Consider the following 22,500-nt stretch of genomic DNA (forward strand, 5'->3'; position numbering starts at 1 on the left):
GGGGGGGGTGATTAGTGAGAGGTGAGGGGAGAGAGAGGGGAGAGTGAGGAGGAGAGGGGAAGAGGGGAAGGAAGAAGGGAAGAGGGGAAGGGGGATGAAGGGAGAGGATGGATGATGATGGCTAGGAATCGTTAGAGAGAGAGAGAGAGAGAGAGAGAGAGAGAGAGAGAGAGAGAGAGAGAGAGAGAGAGAGAGAGAGGAATACAGCTTGGTTTTAGTGAATTTACTTTAATTCGGCTTTACTTTTTAGTGTAAGTCTCCACCTCTTCCTCCTCCTCCTCCTCCTCCTCCTCCTCCTCCTCCTCCTCCTGTTTTACACATGTCTTGGTTACCTGGTGATTTATGGGCTGAAAGGTGTAGCTAGTCAGTCTCTCTCTCTCTCTCTCTCTCTCTCTCTCTCTCTCTCTCTCTCTCTCTCTCTCTCTCTCTCTCTCTCTCTCTCTCTCTCTCTCTCTCTCTCTCTCTCTCTCTCTCTCTCTCTCTCTCTCTCTCTCTCTCTCTCTCTCTCTCTCTCTCATTTGTTATAGGAAAGCTGATGTAAGATACAAGAAACAAAGAAAGAAGAAGAGGAGGAAGAGGAGGAAGAGGAGGAGGAGGAGGAGGAGGAAAGGGAGATTAGTTTAGGGGTAATAACGTGAGGGGTGAATGCGTATGAGAAGGGAGGAAATGAAGAGGAAGAAGAGGAACGGGGAGGAGGAGAAGGAGGAGGAGGAGGAGGAGGAGGAGGAGGAAAAGGGAGATAACTTATGGAGAATTTGTGTGAAAGGGGAGGAAATGGGAGGTAGGTGAGGGAAAGTGCGTATAGTTCGTGGAGGAGGAGGAGGAGGAGGAGGAATTTCGGAGGTTGAGTATTTGGCATGAAGCCTGAGGAAGAGTGGGTGGGTGGGGGAGGTTATGGTGGGGGGGCAGAGGGAGGGGAAGAATTGGCAGGGATCCAGGAGGTGGTGGAAGAGGAGGAGAAGGAGGAGGAGGAGGGCATTGTGCCAGGAAGAGTCATGCTGGTAAATAAATGACTGGCAGAGTGCCCGATCCTCCTCCTCCTCCTCCTCCTCCTCCTCCTCCTCCTCCTACTACTTTGCATTTATACATTCTCATATTTTCTTTTCATATTTTCTTCATTCTTCCTTATTTATCACATTTCCTCCCTGTTTCCTGGGCATCACCTCTTGTCGGTCCACTCTTTGTCTCTCTTATTTCCAACTTTTATCACCGTTTCTCCTGTCTCTCCTCGTTTAATTGGTATTCTCCCTCTTCCCTCCTTTATTCCTCTCCTTGGCCTCTCACCTGTTTGGACTTAATCATCCTGAAACACCTGGGTTCTTAATGGCGTCTGTATTTGCTCTAAATTTCTCTTGTTTATTCTTTTTTTCCTTATTCCGTTCTTTATTGTTGGTTTTCTCATTTCCTCGTTCAGCATGTTTTATTGTGTTTTCTTTTTTATTTATTTTGATTTTTGTTACTTTCTTATTTTCAAGTTTTTATTATTTTTTTTTCTTTATCTCAACATTTTTTCTTATTTCCATTCTAACTTTTTATCTATTTTCGTCTTTATTCCTTTACTTCCTTCTTTATTCTATCTTCCTCCTGTTCCCATCTTTATATTCCCTCGTCTTCTTCACCCTTCATTCATCATTATTTCCTTCCCTTTCCCTTACCATGCCTTCTCTCTAACCCTCAATTATCAAACTTCTATATCTTCCTTCTTTATTACCCCTATTATCCTATCTTTCCCCTATCCCCATCTTTATCCCTTCCTCTTTACCCTTCGTTCATCATAATTCCTTCCCTTTCCATGCCTTCTCTCTAACCCTCAATTATCAAACTTTCTTATATCTCCCTTCATTATTACCTCTATTATTGTATTTTCTTCCTATTCCTGTCTTTATCCCCTCCTCCACCTCTCATGTAGCTTCGCAGGTGAATTGTGGGTAGCGCCAGGTGACTTTTGGGGTGTAATCTCTTCCAGGTGTAATTAATGAGGTGAGACGGAGGGTGTGTGTGTGTGTGTGTGTGTGTGTGTGTGTGTGTGTGTGTGTGTGTACGGTGATGTATAGAGTTAGGGACGCCCACCACGCATTTATGGTAGTTATTTGTATTAGGGGTGAAGGGGGAGGTGAAGGGAGAGGTTGTGGGGTGACAAAAGGGGGTGAGAGATTTGAGGTTAGAATTGTAGTGGTGGTGGTGGTAGTAGTAGTAGTAGTAGTAGCAATGATATAGTTACTGCTATGTGGTGTGTGTGTGTGTGTGTGTAAAAGAAAGAAAAAAGAAAAAAAAAGAAATTTTTTCTGAGAAAAAAGAAAGAAAGAAATTCTAAGAAAGAAAGAGAAAAAAAAGAAAGAAAAGAAAAAGAAAGAAAAAAGAAAAGAAAAGAAAAAAAGAAAAGAAAAAGAAAGAAAGAAAAGAAAGAAAAAAAGAAAAGAAAGGAAGAAAGAAAAAGAAAAGAAAAGAAAGAAAGAAAAAGAGGAAGAAAGAAAAGAAAAAGAAAGAAAGAAAAGAAAGAAAGAAAGAGAAAGAAAGAAAAGAAAAGAAAGAAAGAAAGAAAAGAAAAGAAAAAGAAAAAAGAAAGAAAGAAAGAAAGAAAAAAAGAAAAAAAGAAAGAAAAAAAGAAAAGAAAGAAAAAAAAGAAAAAAAAAAAGAGAAAGAAAGAAAGAAAAAAAAAAAAAAAAGAAAAAAAGAAAGAAAGAGAAAGAAAGAAAAAGAGAAAAAAAGAAAGAAAGAAAAGAAAGAAAGAAAAGAAAGAAAGAAAAGAAAGAAAAGAAAAAAGAAAAGAAAGAAAGAAAGAAAGAGAAAGAGAAAGAGAGAGAGAGAGACAAAGAAAGATTAAAAGAAAGACTAACAGTACAGAGAAGAGCAACAATAGTGGAAGACTGACACGAAGAAGGAAAAGAAAAAGGTGGAATATTGTAATGGGAAAGTGGAGAAGTGGAAAAACAAAGTGGAATATTGTAATAGTGGAAAAAAAACTGGAAATATTGTACTGGTGGAAAAATAAACTGAAAATATTGTAATGGAAAAAAATAAACCGAAAATATTGTAATGGTGGAAGAATAAAGTGGAATATTGTGTTGGTGGAAGCGGAGAAGTGGAAAAAAGACTATAATACATGTAAGGGGGCAAACTAAGGGTGAGCCCAGCGGAAAGGTCTTACAGTGGCACGAGTCACCGCGCCTCATGAAAAGTGCTTTGAGTGTGTGTCACCACCCACCAAGGGCAACCAAATAAATTGTTACAGTAGTCACATACTTAAACGGATCAAATACAATACCTCTTACTCACAAGCAGACAAACACACTTATATATGCACAGGGAAGAACTCACTGCAACACATACACATCACCATATACACACCAGAACGCAACACAAACAACACGCGCGCACACGCGCACAACAAGATAGCGCACACGCGCACAACAAGATAGCGCGCAACAAGATAGCGCACACGCGCACAAGATAGCGCACACGCGCACAAGATAGCGCACACGCGCACAACAAGATAGCGCACGCGGGCCAGCCACGTAGTATCCACGCCAGCCACTCTGGACGACGCCACTCCAGTGGACACCCAGGCCACGTAGTACTTATGCCGGACACCACACTGCGCCGGTCACTGTGCACGATGTCCAGTACAGACGAGAGTGGAGACAAGTGGGTAGGAAACAGCTCCTAGCGAACTGGCTGTGTACATAACACCCACAGCTCTAATCTTCACCCCGGCAAGCTATCTTGTTGTGCGTTGTGCTGGTGCCCGCTCGTTGCCTTCCCACTCCGAGTCCTGGTCAGCTGGCGTCTTGTGACAGGCAAAACAGCCGGCGCCTTCTCGTGACTCCGTCGCAACGTGCTGGAGTGAGCCCTCTCTCTCTCTCCTCTCTTTCTTCTCTCTCTGGAAACTGGAAACAGTACCACAATACCGAATTAACACACCAGTAAATCCCAAATGATATAATGACCTAAAACAAGAACCCACGAACGGTAAATAAAAATGAACGAGAACACTTACAATATAAGAAAGCGGGGAAGTAACGTGCTCGCTGGCGAGAGGAAGAACTGACGGAAGCCACTACCGGTTACCCATGTCGCCTCCTAATGAAACCGCCCGGTACTCGGCAGGCGAGGCTTCGTTCACGAAACTATCCGCGGTAATTATAAGTCAACTGGTGACTTCACGGTCTTGGAAGAACGACCATCCCTGACAATACAATAATAAATAGGAGTAATTCTGGTGGAGAGGTGAGAGAATGACAGTGACAGAGTAGTGGAGAGAGAGAGAAAGAGAGAGGATAGGGAGAGGGAGAGGAGAGAGAGAGAGGAAGGAGAATGACTAAGATCTTTGTCTGGAGAGTTGCATGTAGTCTCTCTCTCTCTCTCTCTCTCTCTCTCTCTCTCTCTCTCTGTTACATCAGTGCGGTAATAATAGGGTTTTGGGTTGAGAGAGAGAGAGAGAGAGAGAGAGAGAGAGAGAGAGAGAGAGAGAGAGAGAGAGAGAGAGAGAGACTATGATTTTATGTTTATCTAGGCTGTAAAGAAAATCTGGTGGCGCTTGTTTGAACTCTCTCTCTCTCTCTCTCTCTCTCTCTCTCTCTCTCTCTCTCTCTCTTTTTTTTTTTTTTTTTTTATTTAAACAAAACTTAATACAAAGGAACATGTACCCAAAGGCGCACTGTCGTGTGCTACCTATTCTAAGGGTACTACAATCTATTTCTCTACAATATTTACAAGACTTAAAAATAGATAATATACAAGATGGTCAGCATGTAAATGGAGCACTATTCGTTTCACTTCACTAGCACTATTCACGCACTGCACTACACTGAGTGTCACGTCACAAAGAGTGTCAGAGGAGTTGGCAGTGTCTGTCTCCACTTATGTGCCATCAGTTTGACACTGTGTGTTCATCTCCTGGACGTGAGGCACCGCGGCCGTGAACAAGTTCCACATCCTGGAGACGCGTCCTGCGAAGGTGCGTTGATGCTGACACCCGTGGGATCGCGGCACCTCTACGGCGTCACCACCATTGAGCACCGTTCTCGTGCTCCGTGCGGTGACTCTTAGAGGATGACGCAGCCCTGCCAGATGTGGCACTCTTTGCACCTGTGCCTTATGGAACACTACGATCGCCGCCACGTCTCTGCGGTGTTCCAGTGAATCAAGGGGACGCTCAGGCTCTGGGTGAGGTGGTAGTGCAGCATCTACTAGCCGTATGGCGCGGCGTTGGATGCTGTCCAGTCTCCTTCTGTGTGTGGCGGCACAGGACATCCAGGAGAGAGCTGCGTATTCAAGGTGGGGCCGCACCTGTGCCTTGTACAGCAGCAGTCTCCCTTCCTGTCGAGGAAACTGGCGATCCTTCTGAGAGCGGAGATCCTGTGAGAGGCTTTCTTGGCAATGGTTTTGACATGCCTGTCAAACCTCAGCCCTCGATCCACCTCCACTCCAAGTATCTTGACGTCATCTTGGAGTGGGAGAGCAGCAGCGCCAAAGACAACTTTCCTGCCATTGCTGCCATGGCGGCTGGGGACCGAGAGACAACCATTGCTTGTGTCTTCTCCGGCGCGAATGTCACTTGCCAGCGAGCACCCCACTCCTTTATCACTCGTAGCTGCTGATTGATGGCCTCAGCAGCCCGCCCACTGTCCTGGCGTGGATAGGTATAGGAGAGGGTGCAGTCATCAGCATAGGCCATGACTCCTGGCAGTAGCTGGAGAAGATCATCCACGTAGATATTCCACAGGAGTGGGCCAAGAATTGAACCCTGTGGCACTGATGCCTCCACAGGCAGGGACTCAGATGTTTGCCCGTTGACAACCACCTTGAGGCTTCTGTCCTGCAGGTAATTTCCCAAGAGTCGTAGCAAGCCACCCTGGATGCCTTTAGCACGAAGCTTTTCTAGTAATCCGTTGTGCCATACTTTATCAAAAGCTCCTGCTATGTCCAAAGCAACCACTATAGTGTCCTTGCCGTCGTCGAGGGCGTCCTGCCAATGCCTGGTGAGAAGCATCATTAGGTCGGAGGTTGACCTTCCAGGTCTGAACCCAAACTGTTGGTCTGAGAGGAGGGCATTGTCCTTGAGATGGCTACACACCACCTCTGCCACGACCCTCTCAAACACTTTACCCACCACTGACAACAGGGATATGGGTCTGTAGTTTTTGGGTCCGTCCTGGAGCTTTTTGTGTACAGGAACTACTCGAGCCTCCTTCCACACTGAAGGCCAGACGTTTTCCCGTACACAAGTTGTGAAGACTTGGGTGAGAGGGGCAGCCAGTTCCTGGGAGCATCGCTTCAGCAGGTGCGGGCTGATGTCATCAGGGCCGGTGGCTTTCTGTGTGTCCAGCCCCGCAATAATCGCTTCACCTGCTGATGCGTCACCTCCACCATGGTGACAGTCTTCTCACATTGCTGGACCAGCTGAGGCGGTGGCTGCTGTGGATTCCCGACCTTCATTTTTCCAGCAAACAAGGAAGCCAGCAACTGTGCCCTCTCCTTACTGCTGGTGGCGACAGTACCGTCCTGCTTGCTGAGGGAGGGATGGATTCTTGGTGGCCAGTTCCTTGTTTGTCCTTAACAAGAGACCACCAAGTTTTGTTTCCTACGCCAGTGCCACACAGTTTCCGGCGCAGGCTTTCCTCCCACTTTTTTAAGGCCCACTTGCTGGTTACCACCATCCTCCTGCATGCAGCCCTGTGCAGGTCCTTGTTGCGCCGAGTCGGGTTCCTCTTGTAGCGGAGCCAGGCAGCATACTTTGCCTCGGCAGCAACACGGCAACGGTAGCCAAACCATGGCTGATCCGTCGATCTGGTGGTGTATTCCCTGTGTGGGACGTGGCGTCTCTGGAGGGCGAGAAGGTGAGAGGTGAGTGCAAGTGCTTCACTCTCTGCTCCTCCCTGTAGCAAAGTGGCCCATGGGGTGTGGGTCAGGTCGCGGCGCAGGGAAGCCCAGTCTGCTTTGTTCCACAGCCAGATGGTGCGGGTGGTGGCCTCGTCCTGAGCCACGCCCACTTCCAGCTGTGTCAGTACAGCGTGATGGTCAGAGCTGCCCACGAGCCCCAGCTGATGACACTGAAGCTTGTCTTCCTGGTAGTCTCTCTCTCTCTCTCTCTCTCTCTCTCTCTCTCTCTCTGTCACGGCTCATCACATAAGCTGAAAGATTCTCATCCTAGCAACTTGTACTCTTCCTCTTCCTCTTCCTCATCTTCTTCCACTTCCTCCTCCTCCTCTTCCTCCTCCTCTTCTTCCTCTTCCTCCTCTTCCTCTCGTTTTCCTTCTTCTTTTCTCGTATCTTTTCCTTCTTGTTCTTCTCTTCATTCTGTTTTTCTTTCCCTTGTCTTTTCCTCCCAGAGAGAGAGAGAGAGAGAGAGAGAGAGAGAGAGAGAGAGAGAGAGAGAGAGAGAGAGAGAGAGAGAGAGAGAAAGTGAGGTATTTTGGCAAGGCTTTCGTGGATAGAGTGGTTTCTGGTCCTGAGAGAGAGAGAGAGAGAGAGAGAGAGAGAGAGAGAGAGAGAGAGAGAGAGAGAGAGAGAGAGAGAGAGAGAGAATCGAGAGAAAATGAGAGAAATGAGTGAGGGTTTGAGGTCAGAAAGGAGTTAAGTAGGGCAAAAAGAAGAGAGAGAGAGAAAAAAAAAACGAAATTAGAGAGAGAGAGAGAGAGAGAGAGAGAGAGAGAGAGGACTTGGTTATTTGAGTGTTGATAATGAAATGGGTATGGAAATTAACGAAATAATAAATAATAATAATAATAATGATAATAATAATAATAATAATAATGATAATAAATTAGTAAATAATAAATAAATATACTACATTACTTTTATAATTAGAAATAAATGTCGAAATCTAAATGTAAGATAAATAAATAGAAAAAAATGAATAAAGAAAATATTTACCATTACAATGATATATATAGAAATTATTATTATTATTATTATTATTATTATTATTATTATTATTATTATTATTATTATTATTATTATTGGTAGTCTTCCTTTGCCTTCCCAACAAGCCGTATAATTAGTGTGTGTGTGTGTGTGTGTGTGTGTGTGTGTGTGTGTGTGTGTGTGTGTGTGTGTGTGTGTGTGTGTGATATGTTTGCCCCTTCAAGGTTATAGCGGAAGGTGGTTTGTGTGTTTATTTGTTTGTGCATTTTTTCTATATTATTCAACGAGGAGGAGGAGGAGAAGGAGGAGGAGGAGAAGGAGGAGGAGGAGGAGGAGAAGGAGGAGGAGGAGGAGGTGGAGGAGGAAATGGTTCGTTGAATGTGTAGTGGGAGTGGTGAAGGGAGGAGGGAGGAAGGGGGTTAGAGGAGAGAGGGAGAGGAGAGGGAGGGGGGAAGGGAGAGGGAGAGGGAGAGGGGAAGAGGAGGGAGGGGAGGGAATTATGGGAGATAGAAGAGATCAAGATTTTGGTGCCAAGGTTATGTTGTTGTTGTTGTTGTTGTTGTTGTTGCTAATAATGATGATAGTGTGTGTGTGTGTGTGTGTGTGTGTGTGTGTGTGTGTGTGTGTGTGTGTCATGCCACTCCTCCTCCTCCTCCTCCTCCTCCCATCTTCCCTTCCATTCCTGATTAGCTTGTACAGAATGATGTTCTTTGGGAGGAGGAGGAGGAGGAGGAGAAGGAGAAGAAGAAGAAGAAGAAGAAGAAGAAGAAGAAAGAAAGGAGGGAAAGATAAAAATAAAGGATGAGAGAGAGAGAGAGAGAGAGAGAGAGAGAGAGAGAGAGAGAGAGAGAGAGAGAGAGAGAGAGAGAGAGAGAGAAATGGGGGAGAGGAAAAACAACAAGAACACCACCACCACCACCACCACCACCCCATTAAAGAGAGCAATAACTTGTGGGAATAGCTGTCGTGTTACCCAGTAGTTCTTTCCACCCCCATCAATATCCTTAAATATAGTGCATGGGGGACTTAGGGAAGCAATGGGGAGGGTGGGCAGGGACTGGGAGGGGGACTGGGTGGGGAGGCGAGGGGAGACGAGGGAAGAGGTGAGAGCAGGGGTAGAAAAGGAAGGAACAAGGGAAGGAAAGCAAAAAAAAGAAAAAGAGGCTTAAAAGTAGGGAGGAGCTTAGAAGAGAGAGAGAGAGAGAGAGAGAGAGAGAGAGAGAGAGAGAGAGAGAGAGAGAGAGAGGGGAGAAAATGGCAGGACCTAAGGTGCTTTCACTTGAGAGGGAGAAGAAAAAAAGAGAGAGAAAGAGAGACTGAGAGGGTTGGAATAGGACTAGAGAGAGAGAGAGAGAGAGAGAGAGAGAGAGAGAGAGAGAGAGAGAGAGAGAGAGAGAGGTTATTTCTGGTACAGTGGGGACGCCCTTGGACACGCGAGGACACGTGACAAAGTGCCCTCCATCATTAGGACTCGTGTTGAGGCTGTCTTACCCGCACGACTAGGGAAGGAGTCGTTATGGTATCCTTAGGGAGCGTGCGTGGAAGTAGACAAGTAGATACGCTCGTAGGATACTGGGAAGGACTCTCTTGCCTCCTAAGAGAGTCCTGTAGTAAACCGTACGAGTTAGGAGCTTGTGTATTTATTTATTAACTCTTGGTATGTAAGGATAAACACTCGTATGTCAACTCCTGTGTTAAAATGTAAGGGTAGAGAGAGAGTGAGAGTGAGAGTGAGAGTGAGAGTGAGAGTAGCTAGTTAATTTTCAAAGGTGTCTTGTTAACTTGTCTTTCTAAATAGTTCAAATTGGAAGGAGGAGAAAAAATTGAAAGGAAGTTTAGAATTTGACAAGAAGGAAAAAGAAGAAAGATGAAATATTATACAATCTAAAGAAGAAAATGAATGAATGAAGGAATGAAGTGAGTGAATGCCAGACAGTGAGTGAATAACCGCGAATCAGGCTTTAAATCTCACCGTAATGAATAACTTGAAGAACTGAACCCTTTGGTGAATGAAAGTAAAGATCGAGATGAATAATTGAAACATGATTGAAACAAAAAAAGGAATACTGAATAACATGACGTGAGTAATTGATATGACTTTACTGTTGACTGGTCGATGCTGTGTGTGTGTGTGTGTGTGTGTGTGTGTGTGTGAATAAGAAATGAATGAGAGAGAGAGAGAGAGAGAGAGAGAGAGAGAGAGAGAGAGAGAGATCAATGAATATTCTCCTGATGACTAGAGTGAACCGTGCGGAATGTGCCTATAGTAGTGAGTAACGGTGAGTGACTGAGTGAATGAGGGTGTGGTCGATGGGGTGTGTTGGGAGTCATGAATAACTTAGCTTGGTTTATATGGATTTGTATTTCCTTTGTGTTTCATTCGTGGGAGACAAATGTGTGTTGAGTGTGTGTGTGTGTGTGTGTGTGTGTGTGTGTGTGTGTGTGTGTGTGTGTGTGTATTTTAGTAAGTAATAAGGTAGATAAATGATTAAGTAAGTGAAAGGGCATATGAAAACTGTCTATATTGATCTAGTAAATATAATAATAAATACAGTAGACTATAAAGAAGATACAGCAGTGATTGACGTACAGCTAATAAATAATATATACACACTCAAAAACTAAATAAAATACAAGAAAATGAAACAAACTACATGAGAAAAATGTGAAAAAAATAAACTAAAAATAATGAAAAAAAATGTCATACTTTTTCCTCTTTTCTCTCCCTATAGTCATCTCTCATCCAGGAATAGAACTCACAATTTTCCATCCAGCCATCAATTCTTCAACTATTTTCCCCATTTCGTGGTTTTTTCTCCTCTTTCCTTTTTTCTTTCCATCAATTCCTTCCCTCCGGTCTTGTTTTCTCCTCTTTCCTCCTTCCTTCTTTCCATCAATTCTTCAACTATTTTCCCCCTCCCGTCTTGTTTCCTCCTCTTTCCTCCTCGCTGGTCATCTCATTCTCGTGAGTAAGGCGGCCAATTAACCTGAGTTTACCTGGACGGCTAATCTCATTAACAGAGAACAAATGATGCCCAGAGAGAGAGAGAGAGAGAGAGAGAGAGAGAGAGAGAGAGAGAGAGAGAGAGAGAGAGAGAGAGAGAGAGAGAGAGAGAGAGAGAGAGAGAGAGAGAGAGAGAGAGAGAGAGAGAGAGAGAGAGAGAGAGAGAGAGAGAGAGAGAGAGAGAGAGAGAGAGAGAGAGAGAGAGAGAGAGAGAGAGAGAGAGAGAGATAGAGAGAGAGAGAGAGAGAGAGAGAGAGAGAGAGAGAGAGAGAGAGAGAGAGAGAGAGAGAGAGAGAGAGAGAGAGAGAGAGAGAGAGAGAGAGAGAGAGAGAGAGAGAGAGAGATAAGAAATTGAACATTTTTTGGTGTGTGTGTGAAAGAGAAAATAGGAAAAAAAAAAATGGTGAGAGAAAAACAGAGTGAATGAAGATTGAAGGAAGAATAAGAATGGGAAGCAGACGGTGATCTTAATTCCAGACAGTAAGTAACAGTGGAATAGTTAGTTGGGTGGGCTTTGAGATTGGAGATACCTAGAAAATACCTCCTCCTTTAGCCCCTTCAAACCTAATGTAAGTGAATGTGTTAGGTGAATGTGTTATGCTGAGTATTAGTGAAAAAAAAAGAAGAACAAAATGAATAGGAGAAGATTGCGAGGATAAAATAAAGGGAAATAAAAAAGACGGAGAAAAAAGAAATGATGAACTTTATAGAGAGAGAGAAGAGAGAAGAGAGAAGAGAGAGAGATAGAGAGACAGAGGAAAGAAGAAAAATACAAGAATAGATATTAAAGAAGAAAATTGAAAAAAAGAACGAAAAAGAAGAGAAAGAATAGGAAGAGGAGAAAGAACAAATAAAAAAGAAATTAGAACTTTATAGATAGAAAGGAAGAGAGAGGGAGAGGAAAGAAGAAAAAATACAGGAATATAATAAAGGAAATAGAAAGAAAGAAAAAAATGATAAAAATAGAGAAAGAATAGGAAGAGGAGAAAGGACAAATAAGAAAGAAATCAAGAACTTTATATATAGAAAGAAGAGAGAGAGAGAGAGAGAGAGAAAAGAAGAAAAATACAGGAATAGATATTAAGGAAGGAAAATTGAAAGAAAGAAAGAAAAAGAATAAAAATAGAGAAAGAAGAGGAAGAGGAGAAAGGACAAGTGAGATATGTAGTAAGGGGAGAGCTAAAGATAGAGGAAGATAAAGGTAGGGAGAGGAAGGGAAGAGAGAATAAAGAAAGGAAGGAGAGAGGAGGTCAAGAATATAAATAAAGGAAGGCTCGCTAACAGAGTGAATAATGACAGTGTGGTGAAGGTGAGGGGTCAACTCAAGGGGGGGGAGGGGAAAGAGAGAAAGAAAATAAATAGAAGTGTTTTGATGAAGATTATTACTGTTGTTATTATTATTATTATTATTATTATTATTATTATTATTATTATTATTATTATTATTATTGTTATTATTGTTTTTCTTTTTGTTTTTCTTGTTGTTGCTGTGACTGCTACTGGTGCTGCTACTGCTACTACTGCTACTACTACTACTACTACTACTGCTACTACTACTACTACTGCTGCTGCTGCTACTGCTACTACTACTACTACTACTACTGCACTGCTGCTGTGCCACTGCTGCTGCTGCTACTGCTACTACTGCTGCTGCTGCTGCTGCTGCCACTGCTGCTACTGCTACTACTGCTGCTGCTACTACTGCTACTACTGCCACTGCTACTACTGCTACTACTACTGCTACTGCTACTGCTACTGCTACTACTACTACTACCAACAACACAACAATAAACAATAGTCAAGAGAGAGAGAGAGAGAGAGAGAGAGAGAGAGAGAGAGAGAGAGAGAGATGATGCTTATCTCTTCACTTTACGACACCGCAAGTGCCATTTAAATTTTCATCGCTTCTCTCCCTCTCCCTCTCCCTCTCCCTCTCCCTCTCCCTCTCTCTATCTCTATCTCCCTGACCCACCGCAAGCACTCGTTTCTTTCCTCCTCTCTTCTACTTACCTTGTATCTCCTCCTCCTCCTCCTCCTCCTCCTCCTCCTCCTCCTCCTCTTCCTCGTCCTCCTTGTTCCCTTGTAATTTGTGCGAGGGGAGAGGTTCATGCGGGGAGAGAGAGAGAGAGAGAGAGAGAGAGAGAGAGAGAGAGAGAGAGAGAGAGAGAGAGAGAGAGAGATTTGGTGTTTTGTTAAGGAAATATATTTTTAGCTCCTCCTCCTCCTCCTCCTCCTCCTCCTCCTCCTCCTCCTCCTCCTCCTCCTCCTCCTCCTCCTCCTCCTCCTCCTCCTCCTCCTCCTCCTGCTTTCCTGTCCTGTCTCTCACACTGTGTAGTTAGTATAGAATAGTTAACCAAGCAGCCTAGTAAGGACCCCAGGGTCTGTTGGTGCTTGGGCCTTCCTTTGTATTCCTTTGTATTCCTCCTCCTTTTTTCCATCTTTCTTTGTCTTGTTATTTTTTCTGGTGATACTCCTCTCTGTAGTCTTCTGAGGAGGATGAGGAGGAGGAGGAGGAGGAGGAGGAGGAGGAGGAGGAGGAGGAGGAGGAGGAGGAGGAGGAGGACCAAAATACTTCTTAGAGTGCCATGTGCCTTTCCTTCCTCCTCCTCCTCCTCCTCCTCCTCCTCCTCCTCCTCCTCCTCCTCCTCCTCCTCCTCCTCCTCCTCCCTACCTTTTGGCACAGTGACAGCTTACCTACCTTCCTGTCTGTGTTTCTCTCTTTCCACTCTTTATTCTTTCCTCCTCTTCTCTCCTCTCTCTCTCTCTCTCTCTCTCTCTCTCTCTCTCTCTCTCTCTCTCTCTCTCTCTCTCTCTCTCTCTCTCTCTCTCTCTCTCTCTCTCTCTCTCTCTCTCTCTCTCTCTCTCTCTCTCTCTCTCTCGTGATGTTTGATCTTTGTGTGAGTCTTTAACATTCTGACCAATTAAACTCGTGTGTGTGTGTGTGTGTGTGTGTGTGTGTGTGTGTGTGTGTGTGTGTGTGTGTGTGTGTGATTCGATTAGGTTTAAACGTGAATATACACATATTTTCTCTCTCTCTCTCTCTCTCTCTCTCTCTCTCTCTCTCTCTCTCTCTCTCTCTCTCTCTCTCTCTCTCTCTCTCTCTCTCTCAGTTGTTGGGGGAATTTTTTCTTTCATCTCATCGTTACGTCGTCCATAGCTACTGTCGCCCTCCTCCTCCTCCTCCTCCTCCTCCTCCTCCTCCTCCTCCTCCTCCTCCTCCTCCTCCCTGCATCACTTCACCTCAAGCTTGGCACTTACTGTTGCCTTTCCCGAGAACTGAGGAAGGGACGCGAAGGAGGAGGGGAGAGGGGAGAGGGGAGGTGACTGATGGGAGATCTGGGAGAAGGGCGTGGCTGGGGGGAGGAGTTGAGGGGCTGAGCTGGTGAGGTGGGGACGGGGAGGGGTGATGGGTGGGGAAGGGGTGTCGTGTGTCCAGGGGGTGACTCGGCAACGGCGTCTCCTCAAACTTGGATACACTAACCTCATTTTGCTGTGCCAAGTTCGCAATCCTCCTCCTCCTCCTCCTCCTCTTCCTCTTCCTCTTCCTCTTCTTCCTCGTGCTTGTTCCTCCTTTATATTCCTTCTGTTTCCTTTTCTTCACTTCTCTAACCTCTTCTTGCTTCTTAACGTTAGGTTGTCAGAGAGGCTCATTTGCTTCTTTAACCTCTTCAGTTCCAAGACGCGTTTTCATATTTATTCTGTTTCCTATTTGGTGATTTTTTTTCAGCTTCAGAAACTTACGTGAGGGATTAGAATAGTGAAGACTCTGGGTATTAATCCTCTGGCCTCCATTGACCCTTCCTAATGTAAATCAAATCGTATAATCATACCCAAAACTCAAGGTAGAAATGTGTCCCGGTATTGAAGAGGTTAAGTCAAGTTTGTTCCACCTTTCTTTGCTTCTCTCCACAGCTTCTCTCCTTCTGGTGTCTATTTTACTCATCCTTCTAACTCGCTTGGTTGCTTTCTCTCTCCTGCGTCTCCCAACACTCGTCAGTTTATCACAGCCTCATTTGCACCTCCTTTTGTTTGTGTTTTTAGTGCTCCTTGTCTTTCTTCTGTGCCTCTCCTTTCTGCCGACTTTCTTACTCTGGCCTCGCTAACCTCATGCTGGTTTCTGCCTTTTACTTCTCGTGTTTCTCTCACTTGTCACGTTATCGCAGGCCCTCATTTACACCTCCGAGTCCATTGCTTGTGTTCCTTGTCTTTACTTCTGTGCCTCTCCTTTCTACTGTCTCTCTTACTCTGGCCTCGCTAACCTCATGCTGATTTCTGCCTTTCATTTCTCGTGTTCCTCTCACTTGTCACCTTATCGCAGACCCTCATTTGCACCTCCAAGTCTATTTGTTTTTCCCTTCTCCTTCCCAACCTTCGTCTCTCAGTCTTTCTACCTTTCCGCCTCTCCTTCCTCTCTCCACTGGCTGGCAAAAACATCTTCCCGTGCCGGGAATCGAACCCGGGCCTCGCGGGTGAGAGCCGCGTATCCTAGCCACTAGACCACACGGGAGCTGATTTGGGTGGCTTTGTGGTGTATTATGTATGGCTTGGCATCGGGGTGAGGGGAAGGGAAGGGATAGGAATGGGAAGGGCTGCTTAGGTGGAGGTGGGGTGATGGGGAGTTGCTGTGGCGAGGTGTGAGAAGTGGATAGGGTTGAAGGCTGTTCGCTGATTGACTGGCTGACTGATGTATTGACTAACTGACTGATTAACTGGCTGACTGAATGACTGACTGACTGACTAGTTGATTGATTGAATACACTGAAGATTAAAGGTGTGTGTGTGTGTGTGTGTGTGTGTGTGTAGAAGTAAGTAGATAGGGTTGAGTGAGTTCCTGCGGCGTCCCTTCCTTCCTTCCTTCCTTTGTTCCCTGACAGTGCAGCGGCAGTGGTCCACATTATACACAGGCAGAGACGTCACCTTTCTAGGAGTGACTCATGAAATTATCACCACCCCAAAAAAATCATCACAAGACCCAGTCAGCTAAACAAAACAAGCATGAAATAACACAACACTGAGAAAATTCTACAAAACTCCACACACATGTATTAATAAACTCACCACACACACACAGACTTGTTAATATGACTTAAAAAAAAAACACCACAAAAATATAACAAAATCGAGTCAACTAAACAAAACAAGCATAATATAACAAAACTGTAAAATTAAACTAAAAACAAAACAAAACTATATATACATCTATTTTTAAACTTACCATCCACACACACACTTGCTAATATGACTTGAAAACACCACCACCTCAAACATCATAACAAAACTCAGTCAACTAAACAAAACATCCTTAACACAACACAACACTGAGAAATAAAACTAAAAGCAATTACATATACATTTATTTTTACACCCACCACCCACACACACACACACTTATTAATAGCCATAAAGCTACACACTTTTATAACCAACAAGGATACACACAACACACACCACACACAACGTCACCAGACAAAACAAGACATCTTCCCACGCCCAGGTAGCCTCCAGGTGTTAATCTATTAATACACACCTTGATACATAACCAGGAACACGCCTCGGGTTGTGTCACATTAATAGAAACACGAGCACAGATTATCTTCTCCTTCAGTAACACCTACGACTTGTATTCCTTTTGTTTCCCCTTGGTTGTGGGATGAGAGGGGAAGAGGAGTGACGTAAGAGGTGAAGAAGGGGAAGGAATGACGTAGGAATGATGGAAGGGGAGAGAAAGGAGAGTGAGATGAAAGAGAGAGAGAGAGAAAGAAAGGAGTAGGTGTGAAAGGGAAAGGAAAAAGAATTGGAGAGAGAGAGAGAGAGAGAGAGAGAGAGAGAGAGAGAGAGAGAGAGAGAGAGAGAGAGAGAGAGAGTGAGAGAGAGATGAGGGAAAGTAACGAGTAAGAGGAGGAATGCAAATAAAATGAAGTATTAATAAGGAATGAGATATACAATTAAAATATAAGAGATAAAAATGGAAAATAAAAGAAAAATAAGGAGGATGAGGGAAATTAATAAGGGAAACAGGACTGTGAAGGAAGAATATTGTAATGGAAAATAAATAAAAGTAAGCAGATGAGAAGAATGAGAGGAAAATTAATAAGGGGAAACAGGGAAACAGGACAGTGAGGATAAGAATAGTGTGATGAATAAGTAAAAGTAAGCAAATGAGAGAGAGAATAGGAAGGATAAGAGGGAAGAATAGTGTGATGGAGGATCAGAGAAAGAAGTGAATGACGTGGAAGATTTTGCAAGAGAAAGTGTCATAACTCCAAACACACACACACACACACACACACACACACACACACACACACACACACACACACACACACACACACACACACACACACACACACACACACACACACACACACATCTACAGGTACAATAGATGGAAATATGTGTACCCTGCAGTCATGTGTGTGCATAGATGTGTGTGTGTGTGTGTGTGTGTGTGTGTGTGTGTGTGTGCGTGCGTGCCCTTTCGAGTGAGTGAGTCCGTGCATGTTTCTCCAAGGATTATTACGAAAGAAGAAGAAGATAGAAGAAGAAGAAGAAGAAGAAGAAGAAGAAGAGGAGGAGGAGGAGGAGGAGGAGGAGGAGGAGGAGGAGGAGGAGGAGGAGGAGGAGGAGGAGGAGGAGGAGGACGAGGAAGAAGAAGTTGCCTTATCATGTCCATCATATTCTGTGTCACCTGAATCTTGAGTTCACAGGCAGGGAAAACCACGATCCGCCCTTGAAAACACACTAATTACTCTCTCTCTCTCTCTCTCTCTCTCTCTCTCTCTCTCTCTCTCTCTCTCTCTCTCTCTCTAAAAATGCTTAACCTAACTATGGATCTAACTTAACCTAGAAAGCACTTATTTATTTAAGGCTCGCACAATAGTGGGCACCGCGCTAAGTCGGTACCGATCAGTGCGCGGTGCTCTTAAGATGTGTGTGTGTGTGTGTGTGTGTGTGTGTGTGTGTGTGTGTGTGTGTGTGTGTGTGTGTGTGTGTGTGTGTGTGTGTGTGTGTGTGTGTGTTCGTTCTTGGCTGGCGGCGTCGTGTTTTCTAAGGACATACGTTGGCTTAATGGAATGGGGTTGTGAGGTACTAGGTTCTCTCTCTCTCTCTCTCTCTCTCTCTCTCTCTCTCTCTCTCTCTCTCTCTCTCTCTTATTTTGTAGATTTTCTGAAGGTTATTATTATTATTATTATTATTATTATTATTATTATTATTATTATTATTATTATTATTATTATTATTATTATTATTATTATTATTATTATTATTATTATTATTATTATTATTATTATTATTATTATTATTATTTATTATTATTATTATTATTATTATTATTATTATTATTATTATTATATTATTATTATTATTATTATTATTATTATTATTATTATTATTATCAATATTATTATTATTATTATTATTATTATTATTATTATTATTATTATTATTATTATTATTATTATTATTATTATTATTATTATTATTATTATTATTATTATTATTATTATTATTATTATTATTACTATCTTATTATTATTATTATTATTATTATTATTATTATTATTATTATTATTATTATTATTTTCATTATTATTATTTTCCAGGTGAGTGGTGGCCGTCGGTAACAAGATCGTGCAGGTAAATTAATTGAGGTCAGTTTGAAATGTTCGTTTGGGATCTCTCTCTCTCTCTCTCTCTCTCTCTCTCTCTCTCTCTCTCTCTCTCTCTCTCTCTCTCTCTCTTTGTCTCTGTCTCTGTGTCTTCTTTTTTAATTAAATTGTTATTGGGTGCAGGTGACGCTACATGAAGGACAGTGGTATTGGTGAAGCTGATGTCACTGATGTCACCAGGAGCGGTCTCTCTCTCTCTCTCTCTCTCTCTCTCTCTCTCTCTCTCTCTCTCTCTCTCTCTCTCTCTCTCTGTCTCCTCTTTTTCTTTCTTATTTAAATTGTGAAGCTTAAGTCACTGTTGTCACCAGGAACGATTTGAAAGCTTGAGGAATGAAGTGAATGAGTAAATAGTGGTGGTGATAGTATTGATAGTAATGAAAGTAAGGAAAAGGAATAACAACTTCTCTCTCTCTCTCTCTCTCTCTCTCTCTCTCTCTCTCTCTCTCTCTCTCTCTCTCTCTCTCTCTCTCTCTCTCTCTCTCTCTCATTCCCAGACACATTTTTTCCTCCTCTTTTTTCTTATTTCTACTCTTATTCTCATTATCTTTCACTCTCTATTCTGTCCTCGCCCTTTCCTGGAAGATGCTGGCTTGGAGGAGGAGGAGGAGGAGGAGGAGGAGGAGGAGGAGGAGGAGGAGGAGGAGGAGGGTAAATTTCCATGGAACTCCCCTCCCTTCCCTCTCCCTTCCCCTACTTTCATTCCTCCTCCTCCTCCTCCTCCTCCTCCTCCTCCTCCTCCTCCTCCTCCTCCTCCTCATCTCATTCCTACCCCTTTGTAACACTGCTGGGGGTCTAAGGGAGGGGATGGAGGGTGGGGGAGTGGTGAAGAGGTGGGGGTGGAGGTGGGGGTGAGGGTGTATCTTCCTTGAATTATTTTAAGGGTGTTTATACCGTCCTGACCTTGAGGATTCCCGTCTTTATATACTCCGGTGCTTGTGATCAGTTATTTGTATGCTTATGTTGGTTTAAAAGTGGCTGTTATTGTTGTTATTGTTGTTGTTGTTGTTGTTGTTGTTGTTGTTGTTTTAATAATTTTTCTCTGTTCACCTATCTTGTTCTGTTTGTTTGTCATTTCTATTTGTTTATTTGCAAGGTGAGTGTTATTGTTGTTATTTTTGTTGTTGTTGTTGTTGTTCTTTTTGTGGAGTCTTGCCTTGTGTTCTATTTATTTATTTATTCATCTTGTTCTATTTATTTATTTATCTGTTTATTTTATCTTGTTTAATTTCTAAGGGGGGGTAAGGGTTTGTTATACCATTATCGTTATTCTCATCGTCATTATGCGCATTAATCCCTAGAGTGCAGTGACGCGTCTTCATATACATTCTGCTTACTATTTGGCGATTTTACACAACTTCAGAAACTTATGTGTGGATTCAAATACTAAAGACTGGCCATTAACCCTCTAACATCTATAGACACTCCCTAAATGCAAATGAAATCGTCTAATCACACTAAAAAATCAAGGTAAAAATGCGTCTCATTACTGAAGGGGTTAATATCTCAGGCGAGCAGTGTATTCTACGTAGTATTTGGCGATTTTACACAGCTTCAGAAACTTATATGGGGATCGAAATAGTAAAGACTCTTGCCATTAATTAACCTTCTGACTTCCATAGACCCTTCCTAATGCAAATCAAACCGTTTAATACCCAAAAGTCAAGGTAAAAAATGAGTCTCAGTATTGAAGGTGGTGATATCTCAGGCAAGGCAGAGACAAAGAGAGCAGGTATGTAGGTGAAGTGTACTGGGTTAGTGGATGACAAGGTGAGGGTACCAGGTGAGGGGGTGACCTGATTAAGTTATTAGGTGAAGTGGGTGGCATGGCAGGGGTTGGGTTGGCTGAGGTTAGTGGGGTGATGGGTGCGGTGCATTGAGGGAAACAGGAAGGGTATAGAGCGGAAGTAGAGGAAATGCAGGTAACTAGTGGGGAAAAAAAGGGATGCAAGAAAGAGATGCAGGTGGGATTAATGAGAAATTCAGGTGAGAGTAGAGGGAAATAGAAGAAATTAAGGTAACAGACAATAGACACATAAATGAGAAATACAGATACACATGTACAAGGAGAGTAGAGGAAAATAGAAGAAAATTAAGGTAACTAGTGGAAAGATACAAGTAAAGGCTACAGGAATGAGAAATACAGATAAGGAAACGTACAGGTAAGAAAATACAGGTGAGATACAAGGAGTACTACCTGCGTTAGGGGAAAAACCCAAGTAATGAGAAGGGAGGAGGACAAGGGAGAGAGGGAGAGATGGGGAGGGAAGGGGAAGGGAGAGAAGGAGAGGTGGGGAGGGAAGGTAACGGAGGGGAAGGGGGAGTGGGGGTGTAATATATACTGGGAAAGGAAATACCTGGTGAAGGGAACGGTTTAGTGAGGATAGATGGGGAGTTTACCTGGAGGAAGGAGGAGGGGTGGAGGAGGAAGAAGGAGGGGTAGAGGAGGAAGAAGGAGGGGTAGAGGAGGAAGGAGGAGGGATGAAGGAGGAAGGTAAGGAAGAAGGGAAGAAGGGAAGAAGTAGAGAGAGAGAGAGAGAGAGAGAGAGAGAGAGAGAGAGAGAGAGAGAGAGAGAGAGAGAGAGAGAGAGAGAGAGAGAGAGAGAGATAATGTAACTAGTAATTTTTTTCTCATTTTTTGTCCTTTTGTTTATAATTGACTGTTTTTGCTTCTTTTCTCTCTCTCTCTCTCTCTCTCTCTCTCTCTCTCTCTCTCTCTCTCTCTCTCTCTCTCTCTCTCTCTCTCTCGTTTGAGGGGCGGAAGAAGAGAAAAGAGACAAGGAAGGTATCATGGGCAACAGAGAGAGAGAGAGAGAGAGAGAGAGAGAGAGAGAGAGAGAGAGAGAGAGAGAGAGAGAGAGTGTGTATGGTGTCTTTGGGTGGTCTTGGGGTGGTAACAGACTCTCGAGACGCCAGGTTTGGGTCATTTCGGGGCGATAAGCTGCTGGGGTGAGGTGACGGGGCGAAGAGAGGGGTGGAAAGGGGCGAAAGAACGGGTTAGTAACATAGGGAAGGGTAAGATTAGGTATGATGGGGGCTAGACAAGAGGTATAGAGATAGAAAAGGGCTGGGTAAGGTTGAGATAGAATAGGTGTGGCGTGGAATAGGAAGAACGTGTTTGAGGTATGATGGGCGCTAGACAAGAGGAAAGGAGTGAGTGGAGAAGGAGGAAAGGAGTGAAAGGGAGTAAATATGTGTGAATAGGGAGAACTAGGGAGCTTTGAGGTGTAGTGAGGTCAAGAGTGAGAAAAAAATTAGCGTAAAGGAATGAGGAATAGAAAATGAATAGGAAGAATAGGAAAATAGGAAGAAATAGAGCGTTTTCAGGTGTGGTATAGAGAGAGAGAAGGAGTGAATAGAAATTAATGGGGAGATAAAGAGATAAAAAAGGAGTGAATGGGGAGGTAACAAGAGAGGAAAAGAGTGAATAGAGATGAGTGGAGAGATAAAGAGAGATAAAAGAAGTGGAAAGGAATGGGGAGTTTTGAGATGTAGTGGGGAGGTAAACAGAGACAAAGGGAGTGAAAAGGAATGGAAAAAAAATAGACCTGGCTTGAAATGGGAAGGAATAGGGAGTTTGAGGTGTAGTGGGGAGGTAAACAGTGAGGAAAGTGTAAAAAGAAATAAATAGGTAAAATAGGCAGAAATAGGGAGTTTTAAGGTGTAGTGGAAAGAGAAACATAGAGAAAGGGAGTGAAAAGGAATGGAAAATAGGGAGTTTTGAGGTGTATTGGGGAGATGAACTAGTAAAATTGAAATATAAAGAAATGAGAAGCAGCAACGTAGAATTAGTTATATAAAAAATGAATTGCCAAACATTGAACAAAGGAAACCAACAGAAATACACACAAAACTAACCCTTGACTCCTTCAATACCGCGACACATTTTTTTTACCTTGAGATTTTATGTACGATTAGACCATTTTATTGACATTAGGATTGGTCTATGGAGGTCAGAAGATT

The 22,500-nt window shown here is 43.4% G+C and overlaps 1 protein-coding gene and 1 non-coding gene across 6 annotated transcripts in view; one reads left to right on the top strand and one right to left on the bottom strand.

Annotated features, from left to right (window-relative positions):
* The window catches only part of LOC123499362, a 265,739-nt gene that overhangs the window by 18,042 nt on the left and 225,197 nt on the right, over positions 1–22,500 (top strand). The gene's annotated exons all lie outside the window — the stretch shown is intronic.
* Trnae-cuc lies at positions 15,306–15,377 on the bottom strand. Its single transcript has one exon. It is a non-coding gene; the product is annotated as a tRNA-Glu (tRNA).

This window comes from Portunus trituberculatus, chromosome 49 (genome assembly GCF_017591435.1).
Source record: "Portunus trituberculatus isolate SZX2019 chromosome 49, ASM1759143v1, whole genome shotgun sequence".
Classification (NCBI taxonomy): Eukaryota; Metazoa; Arthropoda; class Malacostraca; order Decapoda; family Portunidae; genus Portunus; species Portunus trituberculatus.